Source organism: Hemitrygon akajei, chromosome 4 (genome assembly GCF_048418815.1).
Source record: "Hemitrygon akajei chromosome 4, sHemAka1.3, whole genome shotgun sequence".
In the NCBI taxonomy this organism is placed as follows: Eukaryota; Metazoa; Chordata; class Chondrichthyes; order Myliobatiformes; family Dasyatidae; genus Hemitrygon; species Hemitrygon akajei.
The window spans coordinates 60,585,619-60,602,844 of record NC_133127.1 but is presented as its reverse complement, the minus strand read 5'-3'; the positions used below and the strand labels follow the sequence as shown (position 1 = coordinate 60,602,844).

Here is a 17,226-nt window from a genome sequence, read left to right as displayed (position 1 = left end):
CAAGAGGTCCATGGAACCCAGTTTAGGAACTTCTGTTTTGGAGACTGTTGTGCATGAAAATCTCAGATCAGCAGTTTCTAAGATACTGAAATTTAACACCAGCAATCATTCCATGATCCGTCACTCAGATCACATTTCTTTTCCCATTCTGATGTTTGGTCTGAACACCAACTGAACCTCTTGACTTTGTCTACATGTTTTTATGCACTGAGTTGCTGACACAGGATTCACTAATTATATATCTGCAGGTGTACAAGATGTGCCTAATAAAGTGGCTACCGAGTGTATCATTGTACTTTTAAACCAGCTGTCAAGAGTATTAGGGAATTTGGCACTGGTAGTACTGTTTTTTCACAGTTCCAGCTTCTGGGTTCAAACCCGACTTCTGGTGGTGTCTGTTTGAAGCAAGCCTGATTACCCAGTGCATACGTGGGTTTCCCATAGGTTCTCTGCTTTCCTTCCACATTCCAAATAAAAGCTGGCAGATGGGTAAGTTGGTTGTTGTAAATTACCCTTAGTGTAACTGAATGATCGATGAACCAGGATAGAGTTAATGGGTATATGGATTGGAATGGATTACATGGAAAATAAGTCAGTAACAGAATTGATGGGATTGCTGTAAGAGCTGGAATAGACTTAATTGGCATATATCCTCCTTTAATGTCATGTGAAACTTAGAGAAATGAAAAATTAAAACATTGTGTTCATGGAGTGTTTTGATAACCTCAGGATATCAAACATCCTTGCAGCCAATATTGTAAGTATGAACTTAAGTCACAGTGGAACAGATGAAATTCCCAAAATAAGCAGTATGAGGTCAACCATAAACCTGTTCTTTAGTGGGGGTTAGTTGAGGGATAAATATTGGCTATGACGTCTGGGATATAAATATTGTGTGTATAAAATGCTTTATATCAGAATGTTTGAAATTAATTTCTTCATCTTCAGTGAGGTTCAGCTCACATTACTTACTATATCATACAAGTGAGAATTTAACAGTGAATTAATTCTACCCATCTTGCTCTTCACTGAATAATTCAGTCAAACCATTAGTGCCAACCTGTGAGGCAAATGAAGTTGAGATTTCCACTATCTCAAATGAAGGAGAGCTCCTCCAGCAATTGGCTGTTATGTCTCAGCCAAGATTATGTCTCATATCTTATGATTCATATCTAAGTGAATATAATAGAAATAAGAAATTATTAAACAGAGTGACACAGAATACCACAGGAAAGGAAGGTGATATTGCCCTTCTGACTTCCCATTGAGCAACGAAAATCTTAATAGTGTACCCTATTTTCTGCTTCACAAAGGAAAATCATATGAATTTGCATTTTCTTTTGAAAGATACCCATTTTTTCTATTTAATACATGTTGCTCTAACAATTCTAATTTTCAATGGGATTTCCTGTTCTCAAAGTATTTGGCTTGCGACCAATATAACATTGCAAACTTCCATTTTTTACCATAGTTATTTTTCATATCACTGTTATCTTTCCATTTAAAGATAAGTAGGCACAAATGATTTAGATCTAAGTTGAAGAATAAGTAAATCCTTAACAACTGTTGAGTAATCCTTTTAAACTTGTGGAGGTGGAATGGAGAGAAAGTGGCACTTCTAGATTAAATACCAGACTGAGGGATAATTAAATATAATTTGAATTCTTATACTTTTCCTAAAGTTATTAAACATTATTTTCAATGTTGGAAATAATTTTAAGATTCATATTAACTTGACTTATATTGATGATATGGCTGCTGAAGACTGCTATGTTTTATTGGATAATTCCATTCATCATCTTGTTGCAGGAAAATATTGAAAATATCAATTCATCAGTTTTATTGAATCAAGTGGTGACATTATAAGAATCTTTAAATTTTATGCCAACTATTCTTCTCAAAAGCACTTTACTTCCTCCTATAATTCATAGTCTTGACAGCGTACTTGTCATTGTAAATTATGCCAATACTTACATGGACATCTGGCTTACATGTTTTATTTATATTTTGCAAAATACACTGCAAAAAAAGGCAGCTGCTCAAATACTTGGCACTTGCTGGATGCTAATGACACAATGCATTTAGCTGCTGGCGTGTTTCCCTATATTGCTGTTTATTGCACTGACAGTGTCCTCTAACAGCAATGGCTAACAAAACAAGCTCCTCTTAATTGAAGTAAGATTTACAACTCCAAATTTGTGCATTCACAGTACAAATAGAATTAAAATGCTGCTTGCTGTACAGCAGCCCCACCATGTTGGTGTTATTGATGTACATGCTCCATTAAGGCCATCTACAGATCATTCTCTGCATTATATAGAAGTATTCATAGATTTCCTGTTAAAGGATATTTATGATTTAAGTGTATGTTAAATAATTTCAAATCCTCACTTTTTTAAAATCTGGAGAGGTTGTGGCTAACTGAGAGGAACGAGCACAATAAAATGAAGCTAACAAAATATATATTATGCCAGATATAATCTAAACAATGTCTTAAATAGTCATGCTCTTCTGAATTTTAATATTCAGTAGTCAGCCAGATAATTGTACTGGTTGCACGAGTGTGTTTTCTTTTATCTTCAATCCTTGAAGTTTTGATAGAACATGTTGGCATTTTTATTGTTAGTCCTGGAACAAGAAAATCCATGTTATTCAGTTCCAATTAATTTTACAAACAAGCTTTTAAGAGGTTAACAATTATTGGTATCAGCTATAACTGTTTAAAAGCATAAGAGTAAATACTCTGTCATTAAAGCAATCTGTTTCCCTCATGATTTCGAAGATATAGAGCTGCTTTCATTTGTAGGTGTCTTTTAAGGGAAAAGATGTTATTCAGTTCACCAGAATAATTGATGCCAAGATTAAGGAAGGCATTTTTGTTAGTCTACAACTCAACTAAGTGACAGGCAATTCAAAGACATTCTAGTGAGACTGTAGAAAGTCACATGGAAGGTATTGAAGGATGTTGTTGAAAATTTTGTGGGCATCTATAGAGCACCAAACAGCATGCAGCTGGTTAAAAACATGCTTCAAGCATACAAAACCATGAAGTGTAACATGTCACTAAAGGTTCAGTTTCTGCATTCCCATTTAAACTTCCTCCCTCCAAATCTTGGTACTGTCAGTGATGAGTATAGTGAAAGGCTTCACCAGGACATTGTGGTCATGGAGAAATGGTATCAGGACAACTGAAATCCATTCTGGCTGATTATAGCAGGATAGAACCAGACTACAGCGCACAGTGAGGACTGCCGAGCGCATCATTGGAGCCTCCCTGCCCTCTATTGTGGACCTGTACTCTTCCAGGTTGAAGAAGAGGGCGGGGAACATCATAAAGGACTCCTCCCATCCTGCACACGGACTGTTTGATCTGCTTCCGTCTGGTAGGCGCTTCAGATCCCTCCAGACTAAGACTAATAGGCACTGGTGAAGTTTTTTCCCTACTGCGGTCACTTTGCTGAACAGTTAACTGCCGGTTAACTGTCGGCACTACCTGTATGTATAATCTATATTTTCATTTATATTTATCATTATTATTGTTATGAGCAGAGAGACAACATCTGCGGGAAGTAAATTCCTTGTATGTGCATAGGTACTTGGCGCTTAAAGTCTGATTCTGATTCTGATTCTGATCCTGATTATTGTTAGACACTTATGTGAGAGGCGTCAGACACTGAGCACAAATGAAGATCATCAACAAAACATTTTAAGATCAGTTAAATTATTGCAATGCGATGGCACCATTAGACAATTAAACACATTATACACAATAAAAAGTTGATTTTTTTGTTTCTCTAAATTCCAACATGATAGAAGTAGTCTAAAATATATTTGTATTTGTATCATAACCACAAAAACGTCTGAGGAAGCAAAACATTCAAAAAAAGGGCAGCCTGGTGTATTTAATATTCCCTGTCAAGTCTGGTTCTTTGTGTTCATGATATTATGCCCTTGCATCTGACTCTGGGTGCTCCCTAGGAACTTTTAATTTGGAAACCTTAGCATTTTCTTCAAATTCACACTCATTCGGGATAAAAGCATGCTGGAATATCCTGATCATCTGAACCACATTTAAAAGAACCAGTGTTTTCTTTATTTGAAGTTGAGTGGAGACTCTTTAAGTGATACTTCACCTCCGCCATTGACTTTCCTCCTGGCCGCTCGAAGTTTACAATCAATAAATATTAAATTAGCATAGAGACATGGAAGTTCACTAACGTTCATAGAAAGAAATTAAAAATATAACAACCATGTTATCACAGTCAAGAGATTATCTGTCTTTACATTTCATTGTGTATTCTTTGTTAATCCCTGCAAAGCATTACTTCTCCATACCTCACAATTATCCCAATAATTGTATATTATTCTGATAATAATATCGTAACACTAGAAGCTATATATAGATTGTTTCTGCTCTGAGTTCCGTTCATTTCTCTGTTCACTATTCAAACTGTCTTTAAGTACTAAATTTGTGAAAGGAAAAATAAATCTTTGTGATATAGGTACTTACTTATTCACAAAGGCTGTGGATCCACAGCAATGTTTTTCTCCTTCCACCTTGTCTCAGTACGATCTGTGATATGGTCTCAGTTATTAGGCTGTGTGTCCTAGCAACCATTCACTTCTTTATATATATAGCTGCAAAACTTAAGCATCTCTCTACATTTGCACTATGTCAGTGTACAGGTACAAAGCAAGCTGGAACACCCTGACCATTTGAGTAAATAGGAACAAATTCTTTCCATTGATTGAAGACACAAGTTAAAGGTTTGCAGCAAATAAATCAGAGGGAAATTTTAATGATTTTCATTAATTTAGTGAATTGTTACTCTTTTAATTTATTGTCTATGAAGTGGGCTGGGATGTAAATGTGGATGGAAATAATAGTTTTAAAATACATGTTTTTGAAGGACAATCTGAGAAAACAATCTTCATTCTAATATATGAATTTATAAACCCACACTAGAGTCACAGTCATGGAGCAAAAGAGCATGGAAACAGATCCCTTAGCCAACTCATTCATGCCAAGCATGGTGCCCACCAAGCTCATTCAATTTTACCACAATTGGTCCATATCTTTCTAAACTCCTCAACCACGAAATCATCCAAATGTCTTATAAATGTTGTTAACATCCCTGCATCAACCATGCCGTTTGGCAGCTCATTCAATATTCTCAACACCCTCTGGTGTAGTTGCCCCTCAGGTCGTTTTATCTCTTATCTTAAATCTATGCTCTCTAGATCGTTAAATGTCACTTTCTGTACAAAAGAGTAAAGGAGAATAAAATAATTATTACTCTGCATCCGATGCAGCACAACCCACCAATGTTCCCTGTACTTGTTAACCCTCATATTTACCCTGAAAAGAACTTGTTGTCCTTTTTATCTCCAGTCATGCTGAAGGGTTTTGGCCTGAAACGTCGACTGTCCTTTTTTCTATAGATGCTGCCTGGCCTGTTGTGTTCCTCCAGTATTTTGTGTGTGTTGCTCGGATTTCCAGCATCTGCATATTTTCACTTGTTTGTGATATTCCAGGGCTTGGCTATTAACTGCAAAATTCTTACCTTGGGTTGACTTCCCAAAATGTAACACACCATACTTATCTGAAAGGAAAGACATTCATCAGTCCTTGGCCCGCTTACCAAGCGGATCAAGATATCCTTATTATTTTTATAACCTTCTTTACTGATTTTAATACTATATGTTTAAATATCATTCACAAACTTAATGAGTTATCCTTTTTTTTTAATCACAAATGACTGATTTTAATCACTGTCAAATTCTTTACCATTGAAAATGCTGGTATCCACAAAATTGTTTTTTTCCAATCCTAACTAGTTAGAAAGGCCATTTTAAGATGCTCAGGATGATTACAGAGAGAATTAAGAGACCAAAAATCTTTTATATTTATAACATATTCTCCCTGAAACGCCAGTGTAGTTGCATTGGCAGTTCAGAAAATTACACTATTATCTTAACACATTTAATCCTGGTCCAAACGTAGGATTTACATTGGACTACTGTCTTTCAGCATCTCTTAAAACTAGAGTGATACAAGAGCAGCTGAAGGTAAAACAAATGACATCAAGGCACCGTGTGATTATGGCTCTGCAAAGAAAAGGAAAATTATAATGTTACATTTGCACTTGAATCTTCTTTCTAAATTACAATAACATGATAGAGAACATTTCCCATGCCAACAGATGCACCCCCGGGGAAAAAGGCATCTCTTCCAAGCTGAATGCCAAGCAACCTGGGAGGCTTGGCACAGATTGAATGTGTGCTCACAGTGGTTACAATTCTCTGATGCTGGAGAAAGCTCTGCCTCAGCTGTTAGTTCTCCTAGCCCTCACAAGCTGGGTGTCCTCATCCCATTCTAGCATTGAATTGCTCAGATAAGACATTCAACTGATGTTCCCTTTGACTTCTTTGGGACAAGGACAAGATACAATGGCAATATTATGAAGAAGAAATGGTAGTCAGCCCAGGATCTCAGTTACCATTCACCCCACAACTGCTCTCTGCAGAGGTAATTATCCGGCCATGATCATGGTGCTGTTGGTTGGACTCTACCTTCTGCTTGGTTCTTACAACAATGGCAATACTTCAAAAATGCACACAGTGGCTACTTTATTAGTTATCTCCTGTACCTAATAAAGTGGCCATGGTGTATATGTTTGTGATTTTCTGCAGCTGTAGCCCATCCACTTCAAGGTTCAACGTGTTGTGCATTCAAAGATCTAATTCTGCAAACTGTTGTTGTAACGCATGATTATTTGGGCTATTGCCATCTTCCTGTCAGCTTGAACCAGTCTGGCCATTCTCCTCGATCTCTCTCATCAACAGAGCCTTTTTGTCCACAAATATGCTGCTGACTGGGTGTTTTTGCTTTAGTTTTTTTTTGCCATTTCTCTGTAAATTCCAAAGACTGTTGTGCATGAAATGGCTGAGAAATCAACTGTTTCTGAGGTACTCTAACCAACAATCATTCCACAATCAAATTCACTTTGATTACATTTCTTCCCCATTCTGATGTTTGGTCTGAACAACAACTGAACTTCTTTACCATATCTGCATGTTTTTATGTTATTGAGTTGTTGCCACATGATTGGCTGATTAGATATTTGCATTAACGAGCTGGTGTGCAGGTCTATCTAATAAAGTAGCCACTGACTGTCTATCATGGACAGTAAAATATTTCAGGGTATACTGAGAATATTAAAAATGATGTATAAATGTATTTCCCTAATTTCTTTAAGTGAGTATTGCTAATTTGCAATTCACTAATAGAGGATGATTGGAATAACTGATATTTCATAAAGTCAGTTTTTTTTTATGATGGTGTGTTTTACCTTTTTTAGTCCAAATCTAGTGAAACTATTGATTTGGAAATTCATGCTTACCGTATTTTTGATGTGAATTTACCATGGCAAGTCCTTACAAAATGATTGTAAAAAGCTCTAAAACTTGCCTGATATTCAACAGAGGCAGTTAAGGAGAAATATTGCAGTGCTGCCTTGTGAAATACCATGCTGTTTTTAAAGCAGCAGGGTGCAACTGAAAACTCTTGCTGAATCTCCTGCAGCTTCCAGCACTCAGACAAACACCTGAGAGGTATTTAATCAACTCTTGTAGAGGTACTTTTGGTACACTTCCTGCTACTAAAGAGAAGACAACTTCAATGCAGATGTATCATGTAGGCAGGAATGTAATCACCCTATTATTAAAAGAGAGCAGGGGAAGATGGTGGATCACATCTGTTCAAGGGGTACAGCAAGATATTCCTGACAGGATGGTGGCACGACGATGTCCTTACGGATATGAATGTACTTACAGACAGGTGCACTTCGGGAACATTCCACAGAGACAGAAAATGACCATGTGCCAGCTGCCTGAGCCTATGGACTGATCCCATAAGCAGCAAAATCAGCAATGATCAGCAGACTATGATATCTGTTAGGAACCAGCGGGTGTGAACTGCAGGGTTTCCGCGGATGGGACTGAACATGAGCTTGACTTAAACTGCATGAGATGGTATGCAGAGTTTTATGGAAGGTGTCATAGAGTGATTGTGGATTACCTGGTGGGGGGCACAATCTGTTGAGATGGATAGAAGGGTAGGGAAGGGCAGTCTTGTTGCTGGGAGCATGTACCATTGGGGAATGAACTCTTACTTGTCTCTGACCTTGGTAGGTGCCTCGGTGTCACATGTTCCATGCTCATGCCTTGCAGGAACAGCAAATTTATATTCATGAAAACTCAGGAGCCACTTAATCATCGACCACATTTTGGTCTGCAATCATATTTGAGCCACATTAGGTAACAATGTAAGTTGAAGACACAAGAGGCTACAGCTGCTGGAGTCTGAAGCAACAAGCAATTTCCTGGAGGGAACACTACTAGTCAAGCAGCAGGTACTGCAGAAGGATGTTTTTCTGTTTCTTGAAGACCACTATTGAACAGAGTGGTATTTTATGACAATCTGGCAATTTCATGACTATGTTTACTGTGATTAGCATTTAAACAAACATGTGGAGTTGGTTAATTGATTAAGTTTAAACTTTCTCTCTTCAAAGATGCAATTCTGATCCATATTCCCAGAACAGCATCACCTTTAACTGGAAATATGGTGAAGTTCTTGTTAACAATTGCACTTTTGTAGACTATGCCAGATCTTTATTACATGGTTGCCATAGGTACCAAAAAACAGCTCTTCTGCTCCTACGACAGACATTGTTTCACTTTTACAGTATGTTTCATTATATACTACTGAGCAGATCTTCAACTGTGGTGGTGCTATCTTGGAAGTTGTGGCATCACTGATTGACCTAGCATAGATCAGAGAGACTGTGTCTAAAAATAGGAAATTATATGCAGATTATTCTTTCTTCTTCCAATATAATATTTAAATGCAGTTTTAGACATCTACTCTTCTCACTCTCCTGATCATGCAGAAACCCAAGTGAAAAATGAAGAATAATTTTTATTCAAATTAATTTCTTCAATTTAATTCCCAACTTGTCCTGTAGTTTTACTACATGCATAGTATGGGTCTTTCTTTATCTTTGATAGATGTTTTGATTTGGTTACCATGTTAAAACTGTCCATAGACTCAATGTAGCAATAGAAATCTAAACCAACCTAACTTCATATTCCACAATATACTTTTTAAATAATATTAATAGGGTGGAATCTGTAGTGTATACAATATTCCAGTAATATTTGTGTAATATTGTAGATATATTGTTTGATTAAGTATTCTTTGTTTACATAACTCATTACAGTTATACATAAGAAGTATGTGAATGGGATAGATCATTACACCACAAAGTCATATATGAGCACTTCACTAAAAGTAAAATTAAGTAGACATGCATCTCCCAGCTTCTCTGTTTTTATTATGATTTGTTTCAGGACTTACAAAGCATAACAGAAACCATGGGAGAGCACAAGATGAAAAGGCAATAAAACTAATAGAAAACAGTAGCACAGATGTGGAATCAAGAAAAAATTTAGTAGTACCCTGCCTCTGCTTTTTATTATTGGAATAATATTCTATGTGTAAGAGAACACTTTGGCTGTCCATAATCAATCTGGTGACAGCTCAGTTGCCTCTCAGCACTCTGATCTTTGAATCAAAAACCAGAAAGCTTAAATTTCCATGGGACTTCATGCATAATTTAGAATTCAAAAATGTTTATGAATAGTTGAAGACCAATTGACAAATTATTCACCTGCCTGTTGAAATGCAGTCATCTTCTCTATTCCTTTCTTTAAGCAGTTGATCCACAGTTAACATTCAGGGAGAATCTCCTTTTGCAGCTGTCAATTGCTTTCTGTGGCACAATGGAGGCCTTTCTCATGGAGCAACAAAAGGAAAAACTGAACAGCTAAAAGACATAACCATTAACCACACTTCACTGGAATATGTGCATCCCAGATCAACCTCTATAACCAACTGACAGCCCACCAACAGGCACCCTTAGGAGAACATCTTCACGCTACCACGACAATTACTACAGGGGGAAACCTGCCTCTCAGGTAGGTTTATCCTCATGTGTGACTAAATAGTTGTTTAGAAGAACAGATGATTATCACATTTGTGAGAGACATCTGAAATGTTACAGATGTAAGTCAGAAGAAACTAGACCAGGGGAGAAAAGATGAAAACTATGTAGCTGAAAATCAAATAAATAGCACATGCTAGAGGTCCACAACTGATACCCTTATCTGCAGGAAGAGAAGTAAAGTCAATGTTTCAGGTCAAAGGCTCTTCATCAGAAATGGGAAGAAGATAAACAAAAAAGAGGGAGGTGGAAATCTCTGAGAGGGTAAACCAGAATGGTCATGAGATTAAGCTGTAAAAAATCATTATCAGGCTATGCAATGAATGGGAGAAGTTTAGAGGGTAAATGCCTGTATATACTCAAAATAATATAAGAGTTGTGAAATGTAGAACAGGCTATAGGCCAATAGGTCTCAGTGGAAGTGTAATGAAGAATTAAAGTGGCTGGAGTTAGTGTGCTTTTTTGGCCATGAGATCCTTTATCTGGACTGGGAAGGAAGAAGAGAAGTCAGAGTAAGAAGGTGGGCAAGGGGAGGAAGAAGTACAAGGTTGTAGCTGATAGGTGAAACTGGGAGAGGGGCGGGGGGTGAAGTGAAGAGCTGGAATGTTGATTGGTGAAAGAGGTAAAGGGCTAGAGAAGGAGAAATGTGATAGGAGAGGACAGAAGACCATGGAAGAAAGGGAAGGGAAAAGAGCCGCAGAGGTAGGTGATGGGCAGGTAAGGAGATAAGGTGAAAGAAGGAAACAGGAATAGGGAATGGTGAAAGTGGGGGTGGGGAAGGCAATTACTGGAAGTTCAAGAAATTGACGTTCATGCCATCAGATAGAATATAAGGTGGACATGGACTGACACGGCGAGGTAGAATTGAAATGGGTGGCCACCAGCTGATCAGTTAATCTACTGATATCTTTTATAAACCCACTGGTTCTCACAGCTACTTGAACTATAACTCTCCCCACCCTGTCACCTGTAAAAATGCCATCTCCTTCATGCAGTTTCTCCATCTCCACTGCATCATTGACAGGACAAGGATTTTCATTCCAGAGCTAATGAGATGTCCTCCTTTTTCAAAGAATGGGGCTTTCCTACCCCTGCCATTAATGCTGCCCTCATCTGCATCTCTCCATTTTGCACCCCATGCTCGGTAACCTCAACAGGGATAAGGTTCTTCTTGTCCCTACCTATCACCTCACTAGCCTCTGAATCCAGCATATAATTCTCCATAACTTCTGTCATCTCAAATGGGATCCCACCACCAAGTACATAATTTCCACCCCACCCCACTTTCTGCTTTCTGCAGGTGTCACTCCATACTTGACTTCCTTGTCCATTCATCCCTTCCCACTGATCTCCCTCCTGGTACTTAACCTCACAAGTGGAACAAGTGCCACACCTCCACTACACCTCCTCCCTCACTACCATTCAGGGCCCCAAACAGTCCTTCCATTTGAGGTGACCCTTCACCCCTGAGTCTGTTGGGGTCATCTATGGTATCCAATGTTCCTGGTGTGGTTCCTGCATATCAGTGAGGCCCGACGTAGATTGGGAGACTGCTTTGCTGAGAACCTTCATTCCGTCCGACACAAAAAGCAGGATTACCTGGTGGGCACCCATTTCAAATCTACTTCCTAGTCCCATTCCAACATGTCAGTCCATGGCCTCCTCCACTGCTGTGATGAGGGCAACACCTTATATTTCATCTGGATAGCCTCCAACCTTATAGCATAAACATTGATTTCTCAAACTTCCAGCAATTGCTCCTCTCCTTGTCATTCCCCTTTCCAGTCTCCCTCTCTCACCTTATCGCCTTACCTCCTTCTGGTGCTCCTCCCCCTTTTCTGTCTTCCATGGTCTTCAGTCCTCTCCTGTTGGTTTCTCCCTTCTGTAGCCTTTTATCTCTTTCAGCATCCAACATCCCAGTCCTTTACTTCACCCCTTCCTCCTCTCCTGGTTTCATATATCACCTAACACCCTGTTCATCTTCTTCCCTTCCCCCACCTTCATACTTTGACTTCTTCCAGTCCTGATAAAGCGACTCAGCCTGAAACATTGACTGTTTACTCTTCTCCATAGATGCTGCCTGGCCTGTTGAGGTCCCCAGAATTTTGTGAAATTGCATGTTTTGCTAGAGCAGTACAATGTAAAAACATAATTTTACAATAAAGTACTAAATAAAGAGTGCAACTAAAAAGAATGATGAGGCAGTGTCCATAATTTCCGATTCCATTCAGAAAACTGATTGTGAAAGCAAAGGAGCTGTTCCTAGATCATTGAGTGTGGGTTTTCAGGGTTCTGTCCCTCCTCCCTGATGGTAGTAATGAACATGAGCCCTCTCATTACCAGGTGAGAGTTCTTTCTGATGGATGACACCTTGTTGAGGCAGTGCTCTTGAAGATTTCTCCTCGGTGGGGAAACTTCAAAGTTCAAAGTAAATTTTATTATCTGACCACACGCATGTCACCACATGCAACTCTAAGATTCTTTTTCCTGAGGGCATACTCAGCAAATCTATTGAATAGTAACTATAACAGGATCAATGAAAGATCAAGTAGAGCATAGAAGACAATAAACTGAGCAAATGCAATGATAAACATGTAGCAATGAATAACAAGATCATGAAATATCAAGATAAAGAGTTTTTAAAGTAAGATAATTGGTGTTGGAACATCTCAACAGATGTTTGTTCAAGAGCCTGATCGTTGTGGGTTAGTAACTGTTCTTGAACCTGGTGGTGCGAGTCCTAAGGCTCTGGTACCTTTTAGCTGATGACAACAGCAAGAAAAGAGCATACCCTGGGTGTTGAGGATCTTAGATGATGGTTGCTGCTTCCCTACGACAATGTTTCATGCAGACATGCTCAATGGTTGGAAGGGCTTTACCCGTGATGTTCTTGGCTGAATCCATTACCTTTTGTTCAATTTGCCAGTCAAAGGCATTGGGACAAGGATGGATCTGCATTAGTCTAAAACCTTTTACATTCTCTTACAATCCTGCACATTGGAGCCTCTATACCAGGCGTTTATGCAAGCAGTCAGAATTTGCAAAAGTCCATGGTGACATATCAAATCTTCTTAAACACTGAATGAGGTAGAACCACTCGTGTGCCTTCTTCATAATTACATCACCCTCTTGGGTCTGGGACAAATCCTTGGTGATGTTGATATCCGGGAACTCAAAACTGCTCAAACATATGGAAGATGGTTCCAGCAACCAACGGTGATGCTTTTCAGACCACTCATAAAACTACTTATTTTACGTTTTCTTTTTTACAAATATGATTCTACAACTAAGCCACATGCAATTGGAAACCATGATTTACATTTTGATGGTGTGTTTTTGAGCTGATTGAGCAATCTGGGTTTTTGCTTCCTCCAAGAGAGTACTGTGAGGTTTGGAGTGGAGTGTGTGCCGATCTCGCTGATTAATTCGCTGAGCAAGATTGAAATAAAAGAGGGTAAGAGAAGAAGGCAAGCGGGTGTTCAGCGCTGCTTGCCTGCATTTGAATGGTGTCCTTCTCCCCCTCACTCACTGCTGCTGGAGAAACATGCCAGATCTTGGGTCTTGAGCAAGGTTTCATTGCATGTTTTGTGGATTTGACTCAGCTTTAGAGACTCTACCATTCGTGCTACACGTGTTTCTAGTTTCTGGTTATTCCTTTCTTTAATTGCTATTTTGTGTCATTTTGATTGGGGTGGACTGGCTTTGTGGTCTGCAATCAATAAACAACACAGAACTAAATTGATTTGAACTGAATTAAAACTGAACATTCCCAGACTGTTTCAAGGACTCTGAGGTCTGATGTTTAATATTATTTGCATTATTTGCCATTTTTTGCAGTTGGTGTGTTTTGGTTTTTTTTTCTGCATATCGAGTGTTTGATGATTACTTCGAACAGGTTCCATGGTATTTCTTTGTTTAGTGCCTCTCTCATGGAAGACAAATCTCACAGTTGTATACTTCAAATACTTTGATAATAAATGTACTTTGAACTTTCCACCAAAATCTGCTCAGTAACGATTTGTATGTGTTCTCCCAACTTCTTGAAATTCACCCTGTTCTTGTTGGTATTGAGTGCAAAGTTGTTGCATGTTATTTCACTGCTGCATGCATCCACTTCACTATCTGAGATTTTACCAACAACAGTGGTGACATCCGCTAATTTATACATGGTGTTTAAGTTGTGCTTAGCAATACAGTAGAGTGTAGAGAGAGTAGAGCAGTGGCCGAAGCACGCATCCTTGGGGTTTGTCTGAATTGATTGTTAGAGGTGGAGGTGTTCTCACCAACCTGCATTGATTGTGGCTCACCATCTCCTTCTTGTATTCTGTCTCTATATGTTATTTTTAATTTGACCCTCCAAGATGCTCTCTTCTGCAGATTTGCAGACGGAGTCAGAGCAGAATCTGGCCACATAGTCATGAATATACAGGGAGTAACGTAAAAGGGTAAGGGTGCAGCATTGTGGAGTACCCGTGTTTAGAATAGCAATGACAGAGACGTTGCTGCCTTTCCTTAGAAATTGCATTCTGTGGTCCGGAAATCAAGGATCTAGCTGCAGAGAGAGGTGCTGAATCAAAAGCCAAAGTATTTGGACATGAGCTTGTTTTGAATTATGATTCAATGCACGGCAGGGAGTGCATTAGAGAGCTACCTTTTAATCAGTACAGCGATTGAGATTTTAAAGGCAGAGCTTTGCGGCAATTTCTGAGAAAAGAACCTTGACCAGCAACCAGTTGGTGTTTGGCATTGATTAGCAAGAGCAAGTCAAAAGAAGGCAGAGGCAAGTGATGTGGCTATTGTCTGAATGGTCAGTCAGAGTGGTCATCTTGAGGCTTTAGTTCTTCGAGGCTTTGGTGAGGAGAGGCTCCACTCAGAGAAAGCAAAAGAAAAGAAAAGCTCTAGGTTATCTTTCCTTTTCATTCTCTTTTTTATGCCTGCTCAGGTAGAACAGTAGAGGTGCCTGGCAGGATAGTTGAATACTCATCTTGCAGGATGTGGGAAGGCAGGGAGATATCCCGTGTCCCTGATGACTACAACTGCGAGAAATGCTTCCAACTGCAGCTTCACGCTATGGAGTCGGAGCTGGAACTGGATAAACTCAGCATCATTTAGCAAGCTGAGGGGGTGATCGATCAGACATACAGAGAGATAGTTAGTACAGTTACGGATCGGTAGGGATGATATTGTAGGCATCACTGAATCATGGCTGAAAGAAGATTATAGCTGGGCGCTTTAATGTCCAAGGTTTTGAAAGGACCAGCAGGAAGGCAGAGGGGGTGGCAGTGTTCTGTTGGTAAAAAGTGAAATCAAATCATTAGAAAGAGGTGACATAGGATTGGAAGGTGTTGAATCATCGTGGATAGAGCTAAGAAGCTGCAAAGGTAAAAAGACCCGAATGGGAATTGTATACAGATGTCCAAACAGTAGAATGTATGCAGTTTACAAATTCCAATGGGAGATAGAAAATGCATGCAAAAAAGGCAATGCCAAAATAGTTATGGGGGATTTCAAAATTGAGGTAGATTGGGAAAATCAGATAGTTGTTGGATTCCAGGAGGGGGGAATTTTTAGAGTGCCTATGAGAGGGCTTTTTAGAGCAGCTCGTGGTTGAGCCCACTAGGAGATCAGCTATTCTGGATTCGGTGTTGTGAAATGAATCAGTATCGATTAGAGTCTTTAAGGTAAAAAAAATCTCTTAGGGATAAGTGATCGCAATATGATAGCATTCATCCCAAACTCTGAGAAGGAGAAGCTAAAGTCAGATGTTTCAGTATTACAGTGAATTAAAGGGAATTACAGAGGTATGAGAGAGAAGTTGGCCAGAATTGATTGGAAAAGTACACTGACAGGGACGATAGCAGAGCAGCAATGGTTGGGACTTCTGGAAGTAATTGGAAAGCACAGGATATATACATCCCAAAGAGAAAGAAGTATTCTAAAAGAAAGATGATACAACTGCAGTTAACAAAAAATGTGAAAGCCAGCATAAAAGCCAAAGTGAGGACATATAACAGAGCAAAAATTAGTGGGATGTTACAGGATAAGGAAGTTTTTAAAAACAAACAGAAGGCAATTAAAAGAGTCATTAAGAAGGTAAAGATGGATTGCGAAAGTAAGCTAGCCAATACTATTAAAGAGGGTACCAAAACTGTCACTCTAGAGGATTTATATGTACTGTAGGTCTATTTCTTATGCAGACATTCCATTGATTAGTATAGAGCCAGGGAGATAGCGTCCAACATGACACTGTTTTTGTGATAGAAAAGTTGCAATGGACCACCTGTTTTGAACCCTGCATACCTGGACTTTAGTAGGGAGTGTACCTCTCAGTTCATCCACTGTTTCCAAAGGGGGAACACCTGATTTGACCACTTTGGTATACAGTTTTCTGTACACTTGCTGATGAAGTTTGGACAGCAGTGATATGCTCATTTAGATTGGCTGCTGAGCCCTTGAATATGGACCAACCTACTGACTCAAGGCAGCCATGTGGGAGCACATCCATTTGCTCAGACTAGCAGCATGTACTAGTACTGGAAAGTTAAAAAAAAATACAATTGGAAATCACACCACAGTGCATGCTCTTGATTCTGTCTTTATCTGTCTAGATAATGCTGGGGTCCCCTTCCCCATGACCTGGAGCTCCAGTGCCACTGAAAGCCCACTCCTCTTCCTGAAGTTAGATACTGTGAGCTCACACACCACGCTACTACTGATGAGATCCTCACTGCTTACACGTCATCCCACCCACTTCCTGCTACCTTTGGCATCGTATGTTGAATTGAAGGATTGGACTGAATGCAGAATTGTCAACATGAAACATTAACTCTGATGTAATCTCTCCACAGATGTCTTGATGTGCTGATTACTTGCATTATTTTCTGTTTTATTTCAGCATTGGTAAACTTTCTTCTAATGTCAAAATACTCAGACTTTATGTATCCAATAGTGATTTAACTTTCTTTGTAACACGAGTGAATCTGCAGATGCTGGAAATAAATAAAAACACAAAATGCTGGCAGAACTCAGCAGGCCAGACAGCATCTATGGGAGGAGGTAGTGACAATGTTTCGGGCCGAAACCCTTCATCAGGTGCCTGATGAAGGGTTTTGGCCCGAGACGTCATCACTACCTCCTCCCATAGATGCTGTCTGGTCTG

The 17,226-nt window shown here is 39.2% G+C and overlaps 1 long non-coding RNA gene across 2 annotated transcripts in view; it reads right to left on the bottom strand.

Moving 5' to 3' along the window:
• Positions 1-1,981: 1,981 nt before the first annotated feature.
• Positions 1,982-17,226, bottom strand: part of LOC140725917 (uncharacterized) — a 29,251-nt gene continuing 14,006 nt past the window's right edge. For both annotated transcript variants that reach the window (XR_012098515.1, XR_012098516.1), the window contains exons 3-4: positions 5,359-5,603; positions 1,982-2,628 (exon numbers count right to left, since the gene is read on the bottom strand). This is a non-coding gene — a long non-coding RNA (uncharacterized lncRNA). The remainder of the gene's footprint in view (positions 2,629-5,358; positions 5,604-17,226) is intronic.